A 9,570-nucleotide genomic window follows, 5' to 3' on the forward strand; every position below is an offset into this window, starting at 1 on the left:
CATGGCAGCGGTTTAAGGTGGCTGAAAGCTGTTCTGTTTTTGGATACTAAAACAGAGGAAACCAAAACTTGCAGAAGAGGCTCAGGACGATAGGCGGCAACTTCGTGTGGCTGCCGGTGGCGGCTTGTAGTGGTCGGTCCTACTTCGGGTTAGTGTTTTCCGACGTGCAAGGGGCCATCCGTGTGGGTTGCGGCGTGGAAGGCTTGGCAGTGGGACTGCCCTTCGGTGGTAGTTGTTCGGTTTCTCGTGGGGCTACGACAGTGCTATTGCACGGTGGTTCGTGTGTTTTGGGCTGGGTTTGATCGAGGCAGTGGCTGCGATGCTGCGCGGCGGCTGGGCTTCAAGTGATTGTGAGGATGTGCACTGAAGTTGGACGGTGGGAGGGCATGCAATGCTGCGGTTGCTGTTTGCGTGGGGAGGAGTTTCTAGCGGCGGCAGTGTTTGGGTAAATTCTCATTGCTTGGGAAAAACATAAGTATCTATATATATGTGAGGTGAAACCCTAGGGAGACAAGAGAGGCGTGTGTGTGCAAGCATGCCGTGAACGTGTATGCATGCCGTGGATGAGAGTCAGACCACGGGGAAAAAGAAAAAAAAAAAAGAAAGAAAACAAAACAAAAATTAAATCTGGTGTTTAAAAACAAAAATAAACATGTGAAGAAAATATAAAAAAATAAATGAACTAAAAAAATAAATAAATAAATAAAAATAGAGTTTGGTTGGGTCTAGGTGTTACATAGAGCCCATGGCCTCCTTCATTTTACCCTTCTGCCCGATACCTCCCTCTCTCATTTCCCCTCTGTTTCCTTCTCTCCGCTCTCTCTCTCTCTCTCCCTCACTCACGATGTCCGCATCTTTCCCTCTCTATATTTCTCTCTCTAAAGTCTCCGTGTAAGTACACAAGGCCGATTGGCTGGAGTTGTTCTGCTCCGCGACCTCTAGCCTCTTCAATCCTGCTCCACCACCACAACCATCATGCTCTTCGTCCTCATTGGTAGGTCATCTCTCCTCCATTGTCTCTCTCTCTCTCTCTCTCTCTCTCTCTCTCTCTCTCTCTCTCATTTCTCTATTTTGTGCTGCAAGAGTGCGTAATAAACAAGATTATTGTGTGTCTTTGATGTCTGTGTTGGTGGCTTAGAGTTGTGAGGTGCTTTGTGATGGAGTTAATTCTTTAATAGATTTGGGTTATGAACATGAAGTTAGGATTTTGTTTCAATTTTTGTGTGAATGATGTTGGTGTTATACTGGCAGCTCTAGGGTTTTGTTAACTTTTTAATTTTCTTTTTGGGTTTTGAGAAGTTTTTACTTTGTAATTGTCCTATTCATCAGTTTTTTCTTTAGTTTAGTGTATTGGGATTGGAAAATTTGCATATTGTAGTGGAATAGGGATTTATATTTTGTTTTTGAGGTTGTTGTAAGGGGTATGCTTTACATTACTCAATCTCTCAATTTTGTTTTTGAGGTTGTTGTAAGTGGTGTGCTTTATATTTTGTTTTTGAGGTTTCTGTAAGGGGTATGCTCTACATTTCTATCCTTTTTTCTAACATTATTTCTTCCAATACTACTTATTTCTCAATTATTGCGTTTATGATTATATGTTTGCTTTTGAAAACATATGAATCCTGCAGCTGCTTTTCATGCCCATGTTGGCACCTGCCATTGGAGAGGAGAAGTTTGTGTTTGGCTGCTTGGAAGCAGAATTGATACAAGTTCATGATGTTTAATAGAAAAGTTAAAATATTTTGCATGCCATGCCATGGTATAAATTGCCAATTAATATGAACATTCAATATATCTGCAGTTTTGGCTGCTAAAGCTTTTGTGGCTCCATTTGGATTGATATTTTTTTCCCCCCAATGAAGCATACTAGTTGGACAGATTATCTCTTGTTTGGAAATTGTTTTCATGTGATGTATATATGTGATGTTTAGTGATTAAAGTTAGTTTGAAGTTATACATTTATGTTTGTTCAATGGAAGGTCTTGAATTTGAATTATGTAATATAGAATATGAAAAGGTGAATGGAACTTGAATGAATATGTATTGTATAGTATTTTTGGATGGAATAACTAAGTTCTTGGATCTTTGTAATGAACTATAAAGTGAAGCATGGAAGCTCAATTGGAGGCTTACTTTGAGAATTAGATATTAAATGGAGTTGTATTGAGAAGATGCAAGGGATGTGTAGAGGACTAATCAGTTCAAGAAAATTTGTAAATATTTTTTTCATATAAATTGGGTTGCTCCATCACTTTCTAGAATGTTGAATTTTTTGTTATGAATATTTGAGATGCTGCTATGCTTTATGCGGTATAGATGTTTCAAAATTAGTCGATGATACTTTGTGGGGTTTGCTCATTTTGTGTTTGCTGCATGTATCCATACTTTGCATGTTGTGATGTGTTCAATCTATTGCCCTGATTTCATAGTGTAAGTTATAGCATTAAGTTTCCCTTGAATAGTCCAATTTTATGGTTATATTGTTCATATTGTCTTTGTATTTCAACATAAGGGGCCAAGAACTCCCTTTAGTTGCAACAAGTAAAGGTAACCATGGACAGGTAAGAATCTAATGACTACTTAGCTAGTGATGTTTAACATTTACCCCTGTCTTCCTAAGTTATATGATTCAGTTGGAAAATTTAAAAATTTTGAGGTCTATTGTGAGGTGTCCTCTTTTTTGTTTTTACTCATTTTTTTAAAAGATGCCTTCTCATGAGCTATGCAACCAGGGGTATGCTATTATTCATAAAAAAAAGTGCCTTAGAATTGGATGGGTTATATATGCCTCTAGAGGAAAAACTGCAGTTTACCTCATTATGGATCTGCTAGTAATATTGGTATAAAGCTCATTGTTGGATTCTTCAAATATACATGAGAGCTCTTGCATGAGATTCAGCTAGGAATTCCTCCAAGACGCCACCAGCTCAAGTTCTCTCATTTTCCCTTTCTTGGTTTTGGCTTGGGCAGACCATCCTCTACCTCTGATTTTTGTCAACATGTATGTGCAAGAGGGTGGTATCAACTTTGTCCTATGGTTTTGCTTAATCTAGATTAAGGTTTGATTTCAAGGTTGATTTTAGGAATGCTCATATGAGTTTTGATTTACTATTTTTTTCAAATCAACAATAATTTTATTGTTGAGATTCAGATTGATCATTGATTGGATTATTTTTTTTAGAGATGTAAAGAATATCTTTGTTGTGAATTATTGTATTGTTCTTGCTTTTAAGGTGGCTGTAAAAAAATATGAATTATATATATTGTTCTTAATAGTATTATTTAAATGAATGCTTGCGATACAAATGAATGTTTGTTCTAATGATTTTTGCTTCAACTTTGTGTTTTGCTTCAACTTAATCTAGGTGAATCTAGGGCTTGGACTTGTTGTTTTCATGCTTTATTTTATTTATTTATTTTTTCCTCCTTTAATTTGCTGATAATTGGATGGATCCTATTTTTTTTTTTTTTTTCTAAACCTTTTATCTCTCAGATTTAGGGATTATTTTTAATTGGATGTTGTAATTTGCTATTTGTAATTGGTGAACTTGCTTGGAGTTTAATTGATAGCATTCCAACTTCAACTTTTTTTCAGATGTATGCCAAATCGCTACAAGGGATCCAGAAAACAAAACAAGACTAAAGGAATATTTAATCCAGTTGTTGGGTGTAAGAACCAAAGAAGTCATGGCTATACTTTATGCATTCATTTTTTGTGTAGAGGGTGAGTTGCCTTCTCTCCTAGGCTATTCAACTCCACACTCTTCAAAGCCGAACAATGATCCATTTCCTGACCTTGTTGAGAAAGTGAAGAAAGATGACACTATTTTTTTTTTTTAATTATTCTGTTTTGTGACATTTTATTTGATTTTCATTCTCAAGCTTGGTTTATTTACTATTTTTTTGTTTTAGTTTTTTTATTCTTAAGCATATATTATAGTCCTTTCATTTGAGTTAAGGAGATCATAATATGATCATATTAGGGGCAGGGATCTTTCCAGAGAATGTCAAAAGAATTTTACCTTGCAGATCTGTAAGGTAAAATTCTACTGGCGTGCATTTTTTTTTTATTTTCCGAAACACCATTTCCAGCGAGTACATTTTGCAGCAAATAATTTTTTTTGTCAAAGAAGACTATTTGCGGCGACTAAATATCACCGCAAATAGCCTTTTACAGCAACAGTTACTCAATGCAAAAGAGACAATCTTATTTGTAGCGATTTTAACTGCTGAAAAACTATTATTCAATGCGATTTTTTAACACGCTACAAATAATATGAAGGTATTTACGGTGATTTTTTGTGTATTAGCGACGATATAAAACGCTGCAAATACTTTTTCACAGCAATAAAGAGCTGAAATATGGACGTTATTTGCAGCATAATTTACAATATTAGCAACGAAAAAATTCGCTGCAGCGATTTTGAGGGTTATTTGCGGCAATATTTAGCGCCGCAAAATGCCCTATTTCTTGTAGTGCGAAATAGGGATGATGAGTAGAATTCTTCTTAGTAAAAAACCTTTAAATTTTTATCCATCCCCTATTTTTTCTTTCCAACCGCACAACTCCTCTTCCTCCTTTTACTTCTACTCCTTCATCTCCTTTCCGGCCTACTCCTTCTGCTCACTGCTGCCTCCACTCACTACATTTGCCCAAGTTTTTGTTGATATTGGCATCTGATTTCCTCTTCCTCGAGTTTAATTCAGAGTTTTGTAGGGTTCGATTCTTTTTGTTCCTTTAAAAAAAAAAATGGTCAAAACAGGGCCTTTCGGATCCATCCTCGATTAATAAGTTTCTGAAAATACAACTACACTAATCAGAAACGTGAATCAGGTAATACAAGAGAACTTCTAATATATGCGGAATAGAACCCAAAACATTTAATTTATAATTCATTCCAAAATGGTTCTTTGACAACTAGAGTTGGTAAATCAGTTAAGACCCATGACCTAATTAGGAGCATCCACGTGAGCTAAGATCATTGGTGGAATAGTTATCTTGATAACTCTCCATTAGTAAATAATTTATCACCGGTTATGGTGAATAGAAGGGATTTACACCCTTTAATAGCATTGTGACACCTCTGCATTTCAAGTGGAGAAAAATAAAATCGCCCTCATGTGAGCATATCCCATACAATTCACCCCCCCAAGTCGTTCTTTCTCTTTCTCCCTCACGTTTTTGTTCTAGTAAGTGAGGAAATCACCGCTAAAACCCCTTTTTTGGAGAAAATATGTCGTCACAAATAATATCACTAGAAAAAACCTCGGCAAAACATGTTTTGGGTCTCTTACGGCGACATTTCCACACCGCAAAAAGTGTTGTTATATTTGCGATGAGAAATCACCACCGCAAAATGTCATTATATAAAACCTCTAAGCGAATTCCCCCTTGTTTCTTCTCCCCCAAGCCCGATACTCCCTCTCTATTCTCTATGAGTTTGCTGCCGCCCTTCCCAAGCTGTGTCGTCACCACTCGCCAACGAGGTGAGTCTCTCAATCCCTCGTCTGTCACTTTCTCTATCTTCTTCTATGTGTGTGTGTATATGTGTATCTCTCTCTCTCTCTCTCTTCTCTCTCTCTGTCTGTTTCTCTCACTCTCCCACTCTCGATTTCACCCTAATTCTCTCTCTCCGATCGTAACCCTTGATCTCTCTCTCGGTTCCATCCCTATATGCAGGGGATTTCAACCCGAGCGTAGACGAGGGGCAGCTGCTCGATGTGTTCAGCCTAGTTGCTCAGGTCGTGTATTAGGGTTTTTAGGGATCAAATTTAGAGGTTTTTTTGAATGGTTTTGTGTTCTTGAATGGTTCTCTTGAATGGTTTTATGTTCTTGAATGATTCAGAGGTCCTGTCCATTAGGGTTTTATGCCAATGAATGGCTATGTGTTCTTCAATTTCTTCCTCTCCTATTTTAGGTATATTTATTGCAAGCATGTCATCTGAGCATAGTGCTATGGCCTTGTTCACGGTCTGTTTTGATTTCACAGATTTGGAGTTCCTGTGTGTCTGGGTAAAGTCAATTTTTTTGGGATATTCTCCATGATTACATCATTTTATAAGTGTGGTCTTAGGAGATGTTTGTCCCGTTAGGTTACTATAGATGTTTATAGCTCCACCCATATGAAAATTTGGTGTTTTTCCTTATGGGTCTTCTAGATTGTTATGTATTTTTGCTGAGTTACTTCAAGTTTCTCAAACCATTAATGTATTACAGAGTGTTGGGTCTATAAGGCTTAGAAATATGGGCTCCAGAATGGTGAATAATCTAATAAAGGCGGGGATACAAAGTGGTCATTCATGATATGTAATGTATTTGGTTTTTTTAGTTCTTCATGAATTGCTAGGAAAAAAATTAGTCAGATTTCAATTGATTATTTCATTTGTTATACATTTTGAAACAAGAATGATTCTCTCAGTGCAAATTCAATTCATTTTGTATGTGGAGGCCAATGAACTTGTATTTCATAGCAGTTAAGCCCTTTCAAGTGTGATATTAGTTAACTTGAGATATTTGATTGTTTTCAAAAACTGTAATGTCTTAAAGAAGTTCTCTTGCTAACATGGGAGTTTCCACAAAAGAAACACCATTTGAAGTTGCATAAGCAAGTGATGTCTTAATTAATTATAATGTTGCCTTCTTCTTGTCATGTGAATTTCAATTACTACTAAATCCATTTGCTCTCTCTCTCTAGAAAATCTATTCCATTGCTTGTTGTTATGAATATTAGAATGACCATTTTTTTCAAGCTTGATGACAGAATGGATGTCCATGACTAATGTGCTTAATTTCCATACAAGTTTTTTCATACTCTTACTCTTAATTTTATGCTCGTTTCTGTTAATTTTCTTATTTCTAAGAGTTTTTATTTATTTTGTTGATTTTTATTTTGAAATAAATAAATTGAAAGAGTCATGAAAATTGAAGAAGACATCAAGAGAATAGGAAACATTCATTTCTTGAATTTTCTGAAATATCATTCAGTATTTAGAGCATAACTTTTGCTAGAGAACTCCAATAAGTAAAATCTAGGTGTCGATGGAAAGATAGGAGCAAACCCTACAACTTTCATGTTGAAGACTTTCCCCAAAAAAAAAAAACATCTTAAGAGAGAAAAGAGAGCTTCAAGTTGGAGGTCGAAAAACTGCCAAACTGAGAATCCTGTTTTAGGCAACAGGGGAAAAAGTGTTTTGAGGAAGGAAGAAAAAGATAGAGAAATTTTGAGGACGATCAGAGCCTTGTGAAAAGGAGTTTTCCACCATTGGAGAGGAATTCAAAGCATGGAAAAAGAAGCAGAAGATGGATGCCGAATTAGAATGTGTCAACAATTGAGATTCTTGATTTACATACAGTTTCCTTTCTTAACTCTTTCATCTTCTCTTTGTAAAATTTTCATTATGAATTCCAGAGTTGTTATGGTTTGTCTTGATTTTATTATGAGCTAATTTCTAATACTAAGACTACAATTTAGCCTCTCCAGGAAAATTTTGAATCTTATTTCTACGTGATCATAATTTTATCATTCCTTTTGAGTATACATCATTGAGTTTAATGCTTTCAATTATCTGGCCAATAGTTGAGTGAATTGTTGTGCATGTTAATTTGAGAGATGATGCATGTAGTGTAACTTCGTATAATGTATGCCATGAATTGAACGAAAGACAGGAATATGCCAACGTGATTTATGCGACTTTTATGTGAAATATTATTAACCTTAATGTGCTCAAATGCTTTTAAATTCGCATAGACATATCACGGGTTATCGTATGTTGGGTAATTCTAATTCTACTCGAGAGATGGTCTTAGATAAATTTGAATATTTCGCCATCAAACACTAGGATGATAATTGATTGATCGTATGGTTAGGATTTGGGATTGGATTGGTTAGGTGAGTCGGATGCCTTAGTGTTTTCTTTTTAGATGAAATCTTCTTCTTTTTTAGTGTTTGGTAAAGTCTTCATTTGTTGATTTAACTTCATTTGTTTTTATTCTTTTTTTAAATTCAAGATCCACCAGTTTTCTTAATTTTCAAATAAGTTAGAATTAGAACAATTTCAATATTTAATAGGTAAATAGTCCTTGTGGGTTCGACATCCTTCTTTGTCACTATATTACTTGTTACGATCTCATGCACTTGCAAAATTCCACAACAATGACCCAATGGGTATTGTGTGAACTAGAAATATAGTGGGGAAAAGCAATTTTCCTATCATTTGTTATCATGATGGGTAAAAGTTGGTGCAATTGCTTATAGTCTCACCTGTTTATCTAACTTCTAGGTACATTTTTCTAAAATCCAAGTATCTAATGTTTCTCGTTTCTCATATCTAATTCTGCATCAAGAATTGAAATCCAGTACAACATGACAAAGAGCATAAATAAACATGTTGCAGCAAATAAAGTGTCAACCTATATTTAAACCAGAGACAAATGTTATCCTCTCTCAGGCTCTCTTGGCGTAGAGGTGACCCCTTCTTGTCTTAGTACAGGTTTCATTTTCATAGATTCATTTGTATGAGATTTTTTCTAGTGTAAATTGATCATCGGCATTAGATAACGACATAACTCATTATCTAAATGGGTTGGGTTAGAGTTTGAAAATTTGACACGTTTAGCTTAATGGGTCGGGTTCGGGTTAACCTATATAGTCAAATATTTATGACTTGACACGACACAAACATGACCTAAAAACACTAATTGCCACACCTAGCCCCAGTAAATTACTTACAGTCTTGTATGCTTTTAAGCATCATCGCATACAATTAATTAATTAATTATATATTCTTGATTGGCCTTTTGTTTTACTAGTTGTTCACAATTTTCATGTATATTATCACATATCTGTTATGGATGATAATGCGAGAATAGTAAAGAAAAATAGAGAAAAACAATAACACAATACAAGATTTACGTGGTTCAACAATTTGCTTATGTCTATAGAGCTGCAGGAGATTTTTATTTAGTGGAATGTAGAAGTACACAGTGAAATACACTTGTTTCTCACTCCTCACACACTCTCTCTCTCTATCGCTCAATCTCACATTTTCTCTTCCAAAGCATCATTCTGTGTTCTATTCTCTCTTGAAATCCCATTTCATCATTTTGGTATTTATATGTGGCAAGCAACACAGTAAAAAAAACCTAATACAGTTTACTTTTCCGTATCTTTGCTCGAGCATGACTCGAAAGAACTTTTTGTTTGGCGTTCGCCCAAGTAGACTGTCAAGCGAGACTCGAGTGAACACTCTGGTTAAGTTTCGCTCGAGCCAACAGTCTAGCGAGTGTTGAGTGAAATCTCTGTCTGATGTTTGCTTGAGCCAAGTGTCAAGCGACATTCGAGCAAACTCTCTACTTAAGTTTTGCTCGAGTAGTGTCTCGAGCACATGGGCAGAAATCTGGCCGCAAATGGTAATGTTTTACTATTCCCATTTTTCGCTTCTGGCGATCTGCAAAGTCATCGTAAAAACCAACCTTTTGTAGCGAAATTACATCGTAGCAAATGATATCGCTACAAATGAAGTTTTTTATTCTTGACTCTTTTATGACAACTAAGATTTTGTCACAAAAAG

At 35.7% G+C, this 9,570-nt stretch overlaps 1 long non-coding RNA gene across 1 annotated transcript; it reads left to right on the forward strand.

Moving 5' to 3' along the window:
* Positions 1 to 5,397: 5,397 nt before the first annotated feature.
* On the forward strand, positions 5,398 to 7,498 carry LOC109003449. Its single transcript, XR_001998142.2, has 2 exons — positions 5,398 to 5,487; positions 5,681 to 7,498. It is a non-coding gene; the product is annotated as an uncharacterized LOC109003449 (long non-coding RNA).
* Positions 7,499 to 9,570: the final 2,072 nt, after the last annotated feature.

This window comes from Juglans regia, chromosome 7 (assembly GCF_001411555.2).
Source record: "Juglans regia cultivar Chandler chromosome 7, Walnut 2.0, whole genome shotgun sequence".
Taxonomy (NCBI): domain Eukaryota; kingdom Viridiplantae; phylum Streptophyta; class Magnoliopsida; order Fagales; family Juglandaceae; genus Juglans; species Juglans regia.